At 38.3% G+C, this 17,994-nt stretch overlaps 1 protein-coding gene across 10 annotated transcripts in view; it reads right to left on the bottom strand.

The window, feature by feature from the left end:
- Positions 1–17,994, bottom strand: part of EVI5 (ecotropic viral integration site 5) — a 163,876-nt gene that overhangs the window by 37,092 nt on the left and 108,790 nt on the right. The window lies entirely within an intron of this gene.

The raw sequence follows: 17,994 nt of genomic DNA on the forward strand, positions 1-17,994 counted from the left end.
GTCCCAGTACGCCCCGTCACACACCATCAGCACCGGTGTGACAGACACAACAGTCGGGCAGCTCTGCATGGGGCATTCTGACTCAACAGTCTGCTTCAAGGGAATACAGCTGATATTTCAAACATAGTAAGAAGTCAGAGATGTCTTAAATGCTATTTAATAAATAAGTGTACAAATGACCTTTTATCTAAAACTCTGTGATCTGTATGTTCTACAAATGGGGTCTCATTTAAATATGTTGATATAAAGCCTTTTAAGGATCCTTTTTAAATGTAAAAACTGAATAACCATATATTTACAACATCAAAAAATCCGATTATCTATGTATTTTAATAAGTGGATATCAATTTAATTTCCATTCTGAGGCAGTTCGTTCAATTATCTAGTGTGTAAGTTTTTCTGCAAGTATTTTTATAGCTTCTATTTTCAAGCAATGTCCACATGGTTCTTTCTGATAAGCAGGTGGGAAAAGGTCAGCTACACTAATAAATTTACCAGGAACCTGCATTTTCTTGAGGTTTTCTTTTAGTCTAGCTGATAACAACAACAGATTGCCAGTTAACTGTTTTCCTAAGCAAAACTAACTAGGTAAGTAACAAACTTAAAGTAAAAGAGATCCAACATACCAACAATTTTGGTATTCTGTAATTGTGCTGAACAGACCTTAAATACGTTATCTTTTTGTCACACAGCCAAGGAAACTTTACATTAAGAGAGCAAAACTTTTGCTGGAAAGTATGGGATACAGTTTCTTATTCTGGATATTATGACATGTGAGTATAAAGTTCACACTGTTAGACATTTTATCACAATAAAGAAAAGCTTCTGAGGAAAAAAAAATCACAAGGAGGGCAGAGCCCAAATCAAACTTTCACTGAAGCACATTCTATGTCTGGACTTGCCAGTAAGCCCTTTATTATTTAAGCCATTAAACAAATCCAGAACCGGGTTTTCTGTTTCCTGCAATAAAAAAATCATAATAAATACTATGGCTAAGTAAATAAATACAATAGTATAAACAACATAATCTAGGAAATGCTTAAAACAGTGATTGCCAAATATGATTATGGAAAAAAATCACTTTAGCAGTTTTATAAACATATAGATTAAGAGAATCCATTTCTGATCTGCTGAATTCTAGGTATCTGGGGCTGGGGCCTGAGAATCAGTGCCCTTTGAAAGCCACACAAGTGGTAATTCTGACATAACCAGTGTGTAAGCCTATACTTGAAATGTACTAGTTTGAACCACCTTTGACAATTAACTAATTTTTTTAACACAAATTCAAATTTCTATTTATATGCTGATTATAAAATGCTTCTTACCTATTCCTTAGGGATCTCCAATAACATTTGAGTTGACACTCATTACACAATTTACTTAGTATAATTCTACATATAGAAAAAGAGATTTTTTTCCAACACCACAATGGTAAATGTGGTAAATGACCAAGACTCGTAAACTTATTTACAATTAGTCTCTACATTTCCAGAGTAAATATATTTAAAAAACAAAAACAGAGGAAAACTGTCAAGGGTTCTTAAATTAATCTCTTTCAATTCTGCTATCAGTTTCACTTCACGTTATTTTTATCTTAGTTTCAACTGGTCAGTTCCCTGTCTACAGAGGTTGGTTCAGTTTTGAACTCAAATCCCTTTCTTGGTTAACCTAGCTCTCAAACAGAAGATTATGTTTTAAGTTTAGTAGTGTATGATGAGGAACTACATAAAATGTTTAGGATTTGTAAAAAAAAAAAATTTTTTAATGTTTAGGATTTGAGAAAACCCCACACATATGACCCCTATCACTGAAAACTAAGGTAAGTGTTCTAAAGAATGAAGAAAAAGATTTGTGGACCAACAAAAAAAAAATAATCCTTTTAAAACTTAAAAAGCACCAATATTTACGAGGAGATATGGAAACAAATAAGGGAAATACGGAGTCCAGTTCTCTAAATTTTTATCAGGTAACAAGACTGTCATGGTCCAAAAGTCACGTTCTTTAATACAGCACAGAAACGTGTGCAGAGGAACACTTCATTCAGAGCAGTGACTGGCGTTCATCCAGGCTGCTGTTTAGTGCCTCAGGCATACACAGTCACCTGCTCTACCCCTGCAACCACTGGGAGCTCTCGTCACAAGATGAGATGATATAGAGGTGGAACGTGCTCAGGATGTGTCAAGTGTTCTGTTTCTTGAATATTTTCAATCTTTTGATTGAAAAATCATAAATGCTGTAGTCAGCGGGAAAAAAAGTAAATAATGCATTTGTGCATATGGTCATAGTAGAAAGTGGACATTTTAAGCAGATATCTTCACCTACATCTACTGTACTATTTAAAAGGATAAATACAGTGCATATCAAGCAAAAAGATTGATGAGAAAATGTGAAATTTTTTCTCTGTAGCTCTAAGTAGCATGTTTTTGCATGTTATATTGCAGCAAAACTGAGATGAATCCGTTAAGTTGCTTTAAAGCTGGGAGAAAAGTGGGAATTTAGCACTGTACAATATTAAAAAAAATATTGTTTGCATGACTGGGACATTGTGCTATACACCAGAAATCGACACACTGTAACTGACTGTACTTCAATTAAAAAAAATATTGTGGCAGGGAGAGGAGGCAGGGGCCCAGGTTTGTTTAAATTCACGAATTAGCCTCATTTTAAAAGAAAAATTGTAATAGGCATGCCTAGGAGTCCATTCTTGTTTATTTGTTTCTTTATCTATGTTTTTAGTGCTGGTTATAACCTACCCTATCTTGCCACAGGAAGGACACTTCCTTACACAGGAAGATAGCAGATTTTAAAAGCTGTGTTTAAAGCCATAGGCTTTTTAATACTGTACACAACCAGTTTGCTTACATGTTTTTGTTTTCTTGCAGAATTTAACCAGTTAACCTACTTAATACACTAGATGCACAGATGAGGAGGAGGAAGAGCCCTAGGTCAAACAGAAAAGCCTGCAGTCAACCATTTACATCTTGCGGAATTCTTCTCTAGCATTTTAGTTTTCAAAATTTTCAAATCTACAGAAGAGCTGAAATAACAGCACGATACCTGTTATACCCTTTAGCTGTATTCACCGATTATGACGTTGCCACATTTGCTTTTGTTCTATTTATGTATATTTTCTGAACCATTGGAACGCAAGCTGCAGGTAAGACATTTCACTACTATATATTTCAGCATGCATCTCCTAAGAATGAGGAACAGTCCTACGTAACCACATGCCACTCCAACACCTAAATTAATAGTAATTCCTTGGCATCGCTGAACATGTAGTTCCTGTTTGAATTCCCCTAAAAGGGCCCAGACTGTTCTGTTACTACCCAGAATCGAGCCAAGGTTCATGGTCACGGCTGGTTATTCCATCTCTTCAGCCTCTTTTAATATAAAACAGTACTTTTGCCTCGTTTGTGTCTCATGATACTGTTGTTATTTCTGAAGAGTCAAAGCTGAAATAGAAACGTTTCCCACTGCAACAAAAACAAATACTGTTTTTTATTCCTTTTTAAAAATCAAACAGGCAACAGAGTAAAACTCATGCAATGTATACTTAATGGACGGTTGGGCCAGGGGTTAAGGATACAAGACATGGGCACAGAAGCTTAAGTATCTGAAGCCAAAGACTCAGAACACCCATGGGAATACAGCATCTTACATACTCGACTGGTAAATATTTATTTTACTATTTTTATATATTTGGTAAAAGATAAGCATAGTAAGTTTGAGTAGTTATGATTTTTTGCCTCGTATTAAGAGATTAGCCTATAGGTTTAACATTTCAACCCTACGAGGCCCAAAGGACTCTCTCCATATTTGACGTCACTTTAAACACACAAAAGCCTTTCAGCCTGTCATTTGTCTCTTTGCAAAAATATCCTTATAAAGTAGGTAGATGACTTTAAAATATGGGGAAAGTATAGCGTTCAACACAAAGAAATCTCTCAGAAAGACAAGACTTGTCATAAAAGAAAGCATAAAACAGCCACTCATTAAGCTTTATCTTGCTTACAGAGAGTGAGAACAGCGGGAGAACTCAGAAGAGAGTGTGACTCATTTCTGGATGGCTGGGATTGCGTATTTTAATATCCTATACTCCATGTCATGGGGGCTACCATCTCAGTGAAAGATTTATCTCCATTTTTGTTTCTTGGCTTTGTTTTTGTTTTGTTTTTGTTTTTGTTTTTGATACCACAAACCTAAACTCCAAATTGGTACTCCTGTGCACTTTGCAAAGCAGCTTTTGTCTCACTTTTTCCCTATGAAGAAAGACTATATGGTGATATATCCAACTTACGAGTGATAAACACTGTCATGTTAGGCTGAGTTAGGACCTGGCAAGCCCTTTGGGGAGTGCTGTCCTAGGGTACCAAACTTTTGAAGAATTAGTTCCAAAACATCTTTCTAGATCCATGCAAACACCACCTTGTCATTTTGTCATACTGCTTTCGTATCTCCTTCCACTTCCAGACTTTTGCTAGCTTTGTTATTTTCACACTGTCAAAGTTTACAAAACAACACTCTAACCTGTAATCATCATTCCATATGTGTTTAGTATTAGTTCTGTAATGGATCCCAATATTTACCACCTATCTTTTCAAATCAGACCCACATTTCTTAGTTCTTTATGTTGACTCTTTTTTAAACTGGATTTCACTACCCAGTAACTTTTTTTTTCAAGAAAAGATTGTGAGAGTAGTATCCCAGAAATCTTTTAAAACCAAAAAGTATCAACCTATTGTTCCTTCAATATATTCGGATGACATACTGTTTAGCTATAATATTTGTGGGTCACCCAAACTTAGAATGTTACAGACCAGCACTAGGACAGCTCTCTACGGGGACCCAACGCTCTCTAGCTGCGCTGTCTGACACGGCAGCTCGCAGCAACACGAGGCTATTACGCTGGTATAACTAAGGGACTGGTTTTAATTGTTTAATTAAAATCAATTTAAATTTATGTTACCACACGAGGCTGGCTAGCAGCCATCATGTTGGTGAGGGCAGCATAGCCATTGCTCCACTGGGTTCTGGCGTTGGACGTGCTGGGACAAATGTGGAGGACAGGGCTTAACCTTCCCCTACAGCTTTGCAGGCAATCTGCTTTATGTTTACAGAGTATTGTGTCAGATTTTCCCGTAACACAGGGTGCTCTTTTAATCTGCATATTTGAGTCTTTCGCAATCTCAAGGACCTCTTCTAGCTTGTAGTGCTGAACATGCTTCTCTCCATTTGTTGTGGGACACCAGTGACTCGGAGTGTTGGGTCGTCTCACTAGCGGGTACTTGTTTTACAGCCTTAATCCCTGCATTCATTGCGATCTCCTCAAGCTTGTCTTCTGTGCCAATACCCGCCTCCCGGCACTGTCCACCGCACGCTCCTCTGTAGCTTCTGCAGGGACGTCCTGGGCTTCGATTTGTGTCCTTAGTGGTACAGTTCTCCTCGTCTCACTACCTTTTCATTATTCCACCTTTCGATTTCCTAATTTTACTGAATTCGCGTTCAGCTGTTTTGTAGCATGAAGCAAGTGTAAGCCCTATCGTACACGTGAGCCTCCTTCCTGCTGGCTGGGGTCTTTCTGATCTGCTTGAGCGGCCGTTCTCTTTTTCTCTGTTGCAGCTGCTGTGCTGTCTCATCTCATCATGCCCGCGGCTGGGTGACTGTCTAGGCGCCCAAATGTCTAACGATACGCGTTACTTATTAACTCTCATTCCATCGTATTTAAAATCTGTTTTCTGTGTCCCCCAGGTGGACGTCTGTTCTCATTTCTCTGTGGCCTGAGGGGCAGCATGGGGGGAGGAGCAACACGGCCAAACAAGGGTGCTGCTTATCCTTTGGAGACCTTGTTACACACTTTGTGTTACCTAAGTGGGGAGATTCAGATCCTTCCCCAAATTCAGTGTGTTGTCCCAGGGCCTTCACTTTAATTAAAATTCAGATGTTCATTTTCTAATCTCTTTTGCTGGGTTGCTCCTTCCAGAAGTTTCTACGGCTCCTCAGTCTGACAGTTACACACGCATTTGCCTTCCCCCTCCACATCTGGGATATGAGTGAATCCTCTGGGGGTCCTGCTGACTCACCTATGCAGCGTGGGGACGCAGGGGAGGGGGAGACGGCTGAGGCTGGAAGCCAGGCTCCAGAACAGCTTCTTTCTTTTCTTAGCCGTCACGTGTACGGTTCGCTGCATTAGGCTACGGTCCTTTTCCTCTCAGGATGCTTTTAGCAGGGAAGTATTTGTCTTTAAAAAAATTATTTACTGTCTGGTTAGATGGTTGAGATAGGGAATTATGAGATCAGTTTCAATCCACTTCCAGGTCAGCATTTATTTAAACAAATGAATCTTCACACCTGAAACTTGTATAATATCAACTATACCTCATTAAAAAATAAAAAATAAAGAAGTATGTAAAACCTACCTACTGTAACGGCAAAAGAATATTAAACTCTCATATGCACGGCTGTCTCCTGTCCCCTAAGACTCAGTCAGCAATTATTTTTTGGTCTCCTGTTATATGCCAGTAAATAAGACAAACAAGGTTCTGATATATTACATGTGGGTGTGAGTTAATTTTTAAAGTGAAGACAGTTTCAGACACTGATAAGAGCTACAATAAATATAAAACATGATGATGAAACAGAGAGTAACAGCATTAGGAGCCCCCTGGCCAGGGAAGGTCTCTGTGAGTGGGTGACAGTTACGGCTGAGATGTAATGACGAGCAGGAGCCAGCGCGGGAAGCTCGGGGGCACCTTGCTCCAAACGCAAGGAGGAGCCAGAGCAAACGCCTTCACGCAAGCGCGCGGCTCAGGAAACGGAGCGGGTGTCGCCAGAGCACGAAGTGGGGGGTGCGGCTGACGACGCAGCCAGAGAAGCAGGCAGGAGCCGGACGCGCAGACGCGGAGGCCGGAGAAGGAGGGCCGCGCTTCTGCGAGGCGGCCCCCGCTGTCGTCGAGGCTGTTTTCCTATAATTACTTGTACGTGCTAATTCTCGTTTCCATTCTAGCAATGCTTACCTTAAAAGTGACTTAAATGTGTGTACATTAAAAAAATGATAATCATATAATTTCACACGATATAAAAAGTGCCCCTTCCTCTTCTGCACCAAGCCCTTTCCTCTCCCCAGAAAGAGCTCTGACAGGTGTCCCAGCAAACGCCCCAACATGTTGGATTTAAACACAGACACACACACATGCACTTTTTAACATGCACAAATGGGGTTACCACACACACCAGCTACAATTTTTCTCCTTTAATATGTCTTGCAGATCTTTCTTCATTCTTTCTTAAAGATGCAGACTTTTCCAAATACGGGTTTACTACGGTTTACCCAGTCTCCTAGTGATGAGCAGTTACCAGTATTTTAAAATAATTACAACACTGTTAGATTTATGCATCCATCTTAAGAAGTTACATAAAGAACACAAACAAAATCTAAAATAGAAGGAAGGAAATAACAAAAGGACAGGAATAAAACTGGGGGAAAAGTGGCTTCTTGTTCAAATTTGCACGTTTGCTAAAACCGTGCTGGCCAGCGGTGCTAGAAACTGGCTAGTGGAGGTCAGCGCTATCGTCTCCTTTCCTGAGCCTCTTCAGACGTCTAACGCCCCGCCCAGTTCTGAACTGAAACTCCTCTTTAGTTCCTGAACTGTTAAATAGTGACTTTAGAATACGAAATCAGTACTCAGGGTACTCGAACATTTTAAGCCTGACAAAGTAAAGCTTAAAACATGGTTTACAAATAGACATCACGCCCTTAAGGGAAATAACAAACAACTAGTAATCTCCCTGTGCCCTCTTCATAGAGATTTCAAAATAAATCTAAGGTTATGCATAGGATGTGGGTTTCTCACTGGGAGCAGCATTACAGAAGGCTTGTGGTGGCAGAAGGGGCATGACACAATGCAGGTCGCTCAGTCTCAAATGCAAGTGTGAAGCTTACATTAAAAGAGTATTTTAAATTACATCCCCAAAGGAGAAACGTAACAAAGGAGATTATGCTACGTAAAGAGAGATACAAGCGCTCTCTCTCCTCTGTATTAGTTAAAACTATTTCAGAGACGATTAAAAGGAATTTTCTTGACTGTTTTAAAGGTTAAATAATACTTTTTTTTTCAAGGCTATATTATGAAACTATGTTCAACGGTCACAGAGGCAACCATATTAACTTGCAGCAGCAGGGGCACAATTTCTAAGGTCTAATTTGATACTTTCAATTAGCGCAAAATATATTCAGCAGATTATAACTGCATGTGAAATTACTATAGCAGCAGAAAACACAATGATTTGAGTAAACCCGTGACAGTTGATAAGCAATCACTGTAATTAATCAACATAACCTTACTGAAACACCAGCAGCAACCACTAAGCTTTAGTCAGTTATTACTGATTTGTACTTGGCCCTAAGAAACATTAATCAGAACAGTAAATGTGGGAAATGGTAGCCTCTCTATGACTTCACGGTGACTCATCTGAAACATCTAAAAACAAATCACACTCGTATTATGTCCTATTGGGAAGTTTCCAAAACAGTTTCCTGTAATTTCAAGTCACAAACAAAAAGGTTTGAATATTTTTTCTTCTAGTAACTAGAAAAAAATAAAAGCACATATAAATATTTTTTTTAAAATAGTAAGGTAAGTTGAAAAGTATGGAAGAGAGAAAATGAATCAAAAATTTTTCTCACTACTAAGACTGATTTAATTCCACTTCAGAAGAGAAACACACACATTTTTAAACTGATGTTTCTTATAGGATCTGCTAAATACACACATGAAAAATCAGCATTTGCACAAGGTCCACAAAAGCTAGAAAACATTTCTTATAAGTCAGTTTAATTAGAAACAGATCAATTTTGTGACAAATACTTAAAATTCCATATAACTGCAGAGGTTCCTAAAAACCACAGAATTGTATAAACTGTTTTTTATAACAGATTTTTCAAACAGCTTTAGATTTACAGAAAAGCTGGGAAGAGTTCCACACACTCCCTCGCAGTGTTTCCCCTATTAACACCTTCCGTGCTGTTATAATTAATGAACCCATATCAATACATTGGTACTAAAATTATAGTTTATTCAGATTTTTATCTTTTTTTTTTTTTTAACCTCACGTCCTTTTCCCGCTCTAGGACCCTACGTAGGACACCACGTTACATTTAGGTGCCATGTCCCCTCGGTTCCTCTTGGCTGTGATGGTTTCTCATGCTCTCTGTGTTTTTAACGACCTTGACAGCTTGGAGGAGTGCTGGTCAGGCACTGATGCCCCACTATCGAAATTTGTCTGATATTTTTCTCGTGGTAAGACTGCAATTTTGGGTTACTGGAAGACCAAAGAGGTGAAGTTCCATTTCATCACATCCTATCAAGAGCTTGCACTGTCAGTGTGATTTACAACTGCTGATGCCGACCCTGACTACCTGGGTGAGGCCGTGTTTGTCAGGTTTCTCCACCATGCTTACTCTTTGTCCCTTACCTTTTCCATACGACAACTTTTGGAAGGAAGTCATTGTGCACAGCCTACACTTAAGGAGCAGAAATTTATGCTACCTTTCTTGAAGGCAGAGTATCTACAAAAATTAATTGGAATTCTTCTGCATAGACATTCTTCTCTGCTCCTTCATTTACTGTTTTATTCAATCATTATTTCTATCAGCATGGATTCATGGATATTTATTTTACACCCTGAGTTACAACCCACTACTACTTTAAATATATTTTCCTACTTTAAGTATTACTCTACCTCTGGTCACTGGGAGATTTTTCAGTTGGTTCCTCTTTGTCCCTTTCACATATTTCTGTTAATGTAGGGCTTTGTTTTGGTTTGGTTTCGAGCACTTCCTTACTTTCTGACATTGCACGACGCCCCGGGCTCAGCTTGCACACTCCCTGTTCTCGCCCTGGAGTCAGCTACTTCTCCAAGGAGCCTTGGTTTCTTTCACTGGAGAGTGGTATTAGAAACCAAGATCTCTGTGTGAGGTGTGCATAAACTAATTTTTAACAACACGAAGATGATCACTGATAGTGTGGTAATTAGGAGTCTAATTTTCCTTCATTAATTCTTCCGATGCTATCAGAGCAGGTGCTGGGAATCTGGATGACATCTTTCATTCCTAGATACAGCAGTACCTTAAAAACCGCTAGATACATAATCCCTGTGTAATTTAAGTGCATACTAAAGTTGGAGACCAGAGACTCATCTGACTACTTTATTTAAAAAAAAAAAAACTCAACAGCATTTACAGTGCCTGATGGCGAGGCAGCAGGCTGGGTAAGACACTCCATACACCTGGCTTCCTTTGCTGAGAGTTAGTGGTAAGGCCACATAAGGCTACAGAAGAGCTCATTTTCTAATTTAGAAATGTTTAAAAATTTGAGAAAATCATTAAAGAAAAATGAAAAGTATTTTAGTATTTAAATAAGTTGCTCAAAACAGAAACCACTGCACTTAAATGGGGGGAAAAAAACTCCCCAGAAAGATGCCTGTTAGTCGAGAGTTGGCATATGAACTCCCACCTGCTGTGGAACCATTAATAACAAAGTAGCCAGGAAATCAGAAAGCAAAACTGAGCACAAAGCTTTATGATAAACTCATTCATTTAGTAACAGTAGATTTACATTATTAAAACATATAATATTTTTAAGTTAAATGGTGAAGATTTTATCACTTCCTTTCTATCTCTATCAAAACTGCATACTGATCTGGGCACACTGATTTAAACATCACTCCCTCATTTTATGTCAGAACAGAATTCTGAGTGGGCGTTTTCTAAGCCAAGAGTGGTTGGGGTATTGCCCATCTGAGGCATCCCTAGAGGTTATCTGTTGGGCAAACTAACGAAAGCGGGTAAATGTTACCGGGTACCAGGAAAAGAACAAGAAGCTGGATTTGAGTAGAACCACAGGTTTAATTTTAAATTTAAAACTTTCCATTATTTATAACAAAGCAGCATTGATTTTTATAGATGTGCTCAGGCCACAGAAGCTTTTAATATGATTATGACAAATTAATATGTTTATAATAATCAAAACACAAATTCAATTCCAGGTTAAATATCAAAAGGCCTGGGTTCAATTTCCATCTATTTTCCTCAACTGACTGAGCAAAAGTTACCTTTTCTGTGTTTTGCGCCATCACTTGGAGGTGGAGAGAGTTCTATACGGTATTAATGTAAAAGAAAGTCCTCAACTAGTGAGTAACATTTGGATCAACAGAATAAAGGTGGAAACTTCCTCTAAGAGAAGGAGGGAAAAAATTTTAACCACCATATCCTCCCACCCAAATACTATGAATTCCTACAAACATTTTTTTTTTTCTGAATCAAGTTCAAATGAAACTTTTCAATAGGTTAAGTGTCATCCAACAGATCACTCTTCTGCCCAAAACCCTCCCATGACTTCCCACCTTACCCAGAGAAGGACCAGAGCTCTTAGCCCCACGCAGTCTGCCCTGTTTACCCCCACACTTCCTCTAACCTCCCCTCCTACTCCACGCGGGGACTCAGACACGCCCTGGCTCTAGGCTCCTTGTCCTTACTAGTCCCTCTGCAGGATACTCTGAGAACAAATCCGCATGCCTCACCTGTTGCAAATCTTTGTTTAAATATCCCCTTGGAGGAGGGTGAGTCTAGTTCAGTGGCAGAGTGCACGCTTAGCATGCACAAGGTCCTGGGTTCAAGGGGGAAAAAAAACCCCTTCTAATGAGCCTTTCCTGACCACATAATTTAAAATAGCAACAGTACCCTGCTCTCAACACCCTAACCTTCCCCTTTCCTACGTTTTTTCTCCACTGTATCCATCAACTTCTAAATCATACACTATACAGTTCATGTGTCTTGTTCATCCTGCTGCTTCCTCTTCCATTAAGCTTGACGAGGAAGGGACTTTTTGTGTGTTCTGTTCACTAATTCTTCTCAAGAATTTAGAAAGTGGCTAGCACAGAGTAGGTACTCTATAAATACTTGTTGAATGGAAGCCAATACCCCATTTAAATTAACGATTTAATCTGTTCTTCACATTTGGGCTTTTAAATGAGAATGATGAAAGCAGTGTGAGATGGTGTGAGAGAGATCTGTAATTAAGTGGGGTCAGAAGAGCAGAGACAACCAAACTGGCTGGATTGGCATCATCAGGGAAGGCTGATGACAGTATGTCAACTTTAAGCTGACCTTTGAAAGGACATCAGGATCAAAGGAGGAGAGAAGAAAACACAGAGTGGATCTCGACGACAGGTTTGAAGAGTTCTCCACTAGTGCCTTGTGGCTCAGGCACAGGTGTATGCTGGGGAAAACAGGAAATCAAGACAGAAAGGGAAGCAAGAATCAGAGCAGGAAGGACCTTACTGAGAAAAGCCAGAACTTGAACTTTGTCCTGAAAGCCATGGAAGCGACTGAAAGATTTAAGTGATGGACAGGGTAACAGCGGTAACAAAGTTATAGGAGGAAGTGGATCTGCCAAGACAATTCGTAAAACCACATGACAGGACTTACAACGTTGAAGAAAAAAATTTCATTTTAATCCTGGAAAGAATTAAGTTACAGTGGGTTTTCAAACACAACAAAATCTCACTTTAAAATCTTCTTTACGCTTCAGTTTCCTCCACTGTAAAATGGGGACATTAACAATAACTAATGTCATGTGACTGCTGTGATGATTAAATAAGTGAATATACTTAAATGGCTCATAGCACTGCCTGGCATGTTTTAAGTGTTCAATGATGCTAGCTATTAATTCTTCCATTATTAATATCCTGGAAGAATTAAAGTTACAGGTAATAAAGTCTATATTCCCAAACATGGTAAATACCTAAAAAATGAAGAGTACGTTAAACAGTGGACAGAAACAAGCTCACTCAAGTACACATTTTAGAAAAAACAAAAATCCAAAGCAATTCTTAACTTGAAGCTATACATAATTCCTGGAAAGGGGTACATTCATTATCTGGGGTGGGTAAAAGTTATCTTAAAGGGAACTCAAAACACTTTCTGCGTTTGCCAGCTTGGCTGTAATTTCTGGAAGCCCCTACACCGCTGCACGCAATCTTTTACATAAGGTCATCGATGAGCTGACTTCCTGGGCGCTAACTAGGGAAGAAAGAACACTTGATATATGCTTTCTCATTTAATTCCTAAAGCAGATAACTTTAGGATCCTCAGTTTTGAATGAGTAAATTCAAAATCAGGTTAAATAATTTGTCAAAGATAAGACAGCTAATAAGTGGTCTGTCTTCCAAACCTATACTCTCAACCAATACAAAATCTCCAGCAATGATAAGAAAACAGAAAGGCAAAAGTTGTGACCACGGAGTTATTTAGGATTCTAAAGTCCCCTTGCTCCCAATAATAATTAAATCTCTTGCTCCTTCTTATTCTGATCAGGGTATATATTTGTCTCTGCAAGCTTCTTACAGAAAGTCCGTTAGCCTGAGCAATTCAATTAGCTTGTCAAGTGTACGTGCAGATAAAAGGAAAAAAAACCTCCTTTAAGAGAGAGCCACCAGCAGCAGCTCACATGAAAAGCCGTGAACACCAACAGTAAACGCACACACGTTTCCAGAGGTTTCACGTCTGCTCAAATAATAAAGCGACACACACACAAAAATAAAATCTGTTCAATGGCATTTCAGAGAAGGGACCCAGGCTCAGCCACTCCTCGTGCTTAATGATAAACACACTTAGGCAGAGTCTGCACTCATTTCATCCTTCCCAGTCAGCAGTGACGTGATGATGAAAAACGCAGATTGATTTATCTGTGAACATAGTGATAATCCCTGAGTTTCAAAAATGTGAGTAATCAAATTACATGAATTAAAAATCACTCATCGCAGAAACAACAGATGAGTGAATTATTATATTAACTTCTTCAGATACAAGTATTTCAGCAGTGGTTATATGCCAAGCATTGTGCACCAACACTGAGGAACACAGCAACTGAATAAAACAGGCGAAACTGCACCTCTTGTGGAGCTTCCACTGTGGTGGGGAGCGTCCTGGACAACAACAGACATGTATAATTTATAGCAAAAAAAATTGTCTTGAAGAAACATAAAGCAGCGTAAGAGTACAGTGATTAAGAAGTGAATACTATTTCAGATAGAAATTTGGTCAAAAGGAGCTTTACCTAAGAAAATAACAGACACCTGAATGAAGTGAGATTATACAGTATTTCAAATTCATAATGATAACTCTGAATTGTCCAAAAATATTAAAATGATACACATGATTTTAAAAATATATTTAATGGAACTTCAGAGTTCAACCGCGTAATTCTGTAGGGGTATGAGCTGCTCCAAACAAGCATCACGGTAGACTGGTGACTAAAATCCATCCATAAGTGCCATTCTGTCTGAGAAGGAGGAAACCTTGGCAAAAGTTTTTACAAATAGCTCAGGAAAACGGCTAAAATTTGAAAGCTGCTACACTTAAAAAAGGTTAAATTCACTGTGAGACACTAATATAAAACAGCTCCTCCAAAGATGGGGGAAAAGGCATTATTATAAACAATATTAAGTATATGAAGTGTTGTTGTCTCTTAGTAACACAGGGGCCAGGGGAGTGGCAATTATGAAGTTCAAATCAGACCTGAAAATTTCAAGTTGACTGAAGGATCTTTGCAAATAAATTTAATAAACTTCAACCTCATAAGTATCTCTACTACAGAATGCTACAGTGTTTATAAAAATGAGTATTTCTTCATCTATTTCCTCATCTAAATGAGACATTTACAAAAGTATAATTTTCCTATGTTAAAAAAGCAGGTCTTATTATATCAATAATACTACATAATCACATAATTTACTGTAAATAAAGGGTTTGAAAGGCTTTGGTGTGTGGGAAAAATTTTTATTCACAAGAGAGTAACAGTAATTAAGAAAGTTGGTCTGAAGAGATTGGAAGTACGAAAATATTTTACTAAGTTGAGTTCTCCCCCTAGTGGAACTTGAAAATGATCTGACATTTCCACTGTTAAAAATAACCTAAAACGTTATCCTTATCATTGAAAAAGGAGTCTCAGGTTTTAACAAAAGATCCGTTTATGGATCTTAATCTGCATTTAATAAGTATATAAATGAGGTTGAATCATTAAGACACTGACTGAAAACACATTTATCAAATGTACCAACAGCAAGCTAGCCCAGGACAACTCAGTAAGCAGCAGTACCTACAAAGCAGAGGACTAGGGGATACAGAAAAACACAGCAATTTACGAAGAAAAGCATGAAGAATGGTACAGAATTTTTTTTTAATGTAAACATTTTGTGAGGAGTGTGTTTGGATATGCGGGGGGGGGAGGATGGGGTGGCAATGGTGAAAGAAGACGCCAGAAATCCAAGTTTGGACAATGATGAGAAGATCAGCATTTGTGCTAAGGAGTTTTGATACAATTTGGTAGGTAAAAGGCAGTGAATAAAGGTTTTTATGTTTAGAAAGATAACGCTGGTGGCTCTGCAGAAGAGCTCAGGCTAGAGAAACAGAAAGTGGACAGAAAGTTGTGACGTTCAGGTGGGACCGGGGGAGGTGAACTGAGGGAGTGACGAGGGGGGCAGAAAGGCTATCAAAGATTTTTTTTTAAGTTTCTGAAATGAGCAAAATTACCTACGATACAGTTTTAGATTTATTTAGGTCTTTAATCTTTCAGAGGAAGTGAAGAGCTGGACAGAGTACTTTAATCTGTGTGAATTATTAGGAACTATCTGATGGCAAACCTTCAGGAGTAGGAGGGTTGGTGAAACACTGGCAGGAACGCTAACTAGCACAAGCACTCTGTACAAATACTTTGGTATTCTCAAATAAAGCTGAAAGTTTGTATACTCAGCCCTGGTAAATGTGACAAAGGATAAGAAACCCATTAAGTGAAGTTCCTACTAAGCTGAACAATTCGATAAAAGATGACACCACTGAACAAGACTCGAGATACAAAAGATTAAAAACATTTTGGATGGAACAGGAGTACATTTGATTTTAAATTTGCTGAGTCTGAAGTGCTCATACAACTTACAGGAGGAGCTATCTACCTACTCTCCATTAAGAACACTGGTCTCCTGATCAAAGACAAGATGAATTAAAAAAACAACAAAAGACAAGTCACAAGTGGGAATAGATACCTGTAAAACCTAACATCAATATATAAAGAACTACACAGACCTAAGAAAAAGATAAACACCACAAAAGAAAAAATACATACAAACAGCTTTAATAGGAACTTTATAAAAGGTGAAACCCAAATTGCCTACCTCATTAGTAATCAGGTAAGTGGAAATTAAAACCATGATGAACTATCATCGCATACCCACCAGACTGGCAAAAATGAAAACATGTGACACCACCAAGTGTTGGGGAGGATGTGGAACAACAGAACTTTCATACGCTGCGGTTGGGAGTTTAAACTGGTACAAACACTTTGGAAAGTAAAGTTGAAGATTTGCATGCTTGGTGACCCAGCCATTCCACACTCCAGCATACATGCTAGAAACTTGTGCACATGTGGTCACTGTAGTGTACAAGATTGCTCATAATCACGGCATTGTTTATAACAGTCCCAATCTGGAAATTTCCAAATGACCGCTAATATTAGAATGGATAAATACATGGCGATATATTCATAAAATGGAAAATGTTGCAAAAATAAAAACGATGACTTACTAAATCAATATTGAACAAAGAAGAGGCACAAATGAAAATATTCATCATGACTCTATACAAAATTCAGAAACAAGGAAAACTAAACTCTGTGTTGAGAGATGCATGTGAAGAGGGCACTACTACAAGGAAAGCAGAGAAGCGGCTGCTATAAAATCCAGGATGAGGGAGCAGGGCGGGGCGTGACCGGGGAGACTCCTGGGGTTCAGGCAATTCTCTATCTTGACCTGAGCAGTGGTTAGAGAGATATTTTTTATACACATTATAATGCAGCCTTGCTTTATGAACTTCTCCGTATTTCGTGTTCGTAATTTTTTCTATGGTATAAAATTATTGCTTAGGGGAAACATGCCAGGGCTGGAGATAGTTTAGGATTCACTGTTGTAAAGATGGCTCCTCAAGCAGGTAAGTGAGACCCTTCACTGTACACTGAGTAGTTCTTAAAAGTCAAAAAACTTTGATTCTCAGAGGAATACAAACCCTCAGAACTAAGAAGGCTGGAAACAAAGTGCAACATGAAAGAAGAGCCAAAAGTGAGTGGTGCCAGGGAAGCCACGAGCAGAAGGAGCGCAGAGAATGAAGGGGTCAACAACGACAAATGAGATTAAGTCAAAAAATACTGAAAAAATGCCAATGAACTGGCAATTAGGATTCCAGCAAGCACTTAATCAAGACTCACTGAAGCCAACACACTCCTATAAATAGTAAAAATTTTGTACATTTTCTTTTTTATTTTTTCAATAATGTAATACATGTTACATCTCATTTTAAATAAAGCCTGCAGCATACCAGGCCCTTCGTTTTAATTCGTATTTAAAAATCAACAAAAAGTGATTTAAATCATGTTATTCTGTGTCTAAGATATATAGAAATGTGGCAAAATTTTTATAGTTTTCATGATATAAAAGTACAGACTAAAATGAGAAAGCACATGATTGCACGATTTAAATAGCTGATTACAATGTAGTACGCAGCTGGTTCTTGTCGGAAGTTTTTCTGAATATGTGCTACTTTCTGGGGAATATTATCAACAGAACTTAAAGGATACCATTTTATAAAATTCTACAAATTATAATGTGTTGTGATTACTTTTGTCCAGATCAAAAGATGAGGCTATAATGTAACATGTAAATCTTAGAAATTAATTGAATTTTGAATTAAAATTTAAGAACAAAAATGTATTTCAGGTGGGAAGAAAATTCTAGATGTCGCAGCCAAAACTGTAGTATGGCTTAGAACAGAATACAATTTAAAAACTTGGAAGAAATAAGATTTTAAACATACACTTTGTCCATATTGGAAACTTACTACGTTATACTGTACAGTAAGTAGGACGTAATAAATGACAAAACCCATTT

The sequence above is a fragment of the Camelus bactrianus genome, chromosome 9 (genome assembly GCF_048773025.1).
Source record: "Camelus bactrianus isolate YW-2024 breed Bactrian camel chromosome 9, ASM4877302v1, whole genome shotgun sequence".
NCBI lineage: Eukaryota > Metazoa > Chordata > Mammalia > Artiodactyla > Camelidae > Camelus > Camelus bactrianus.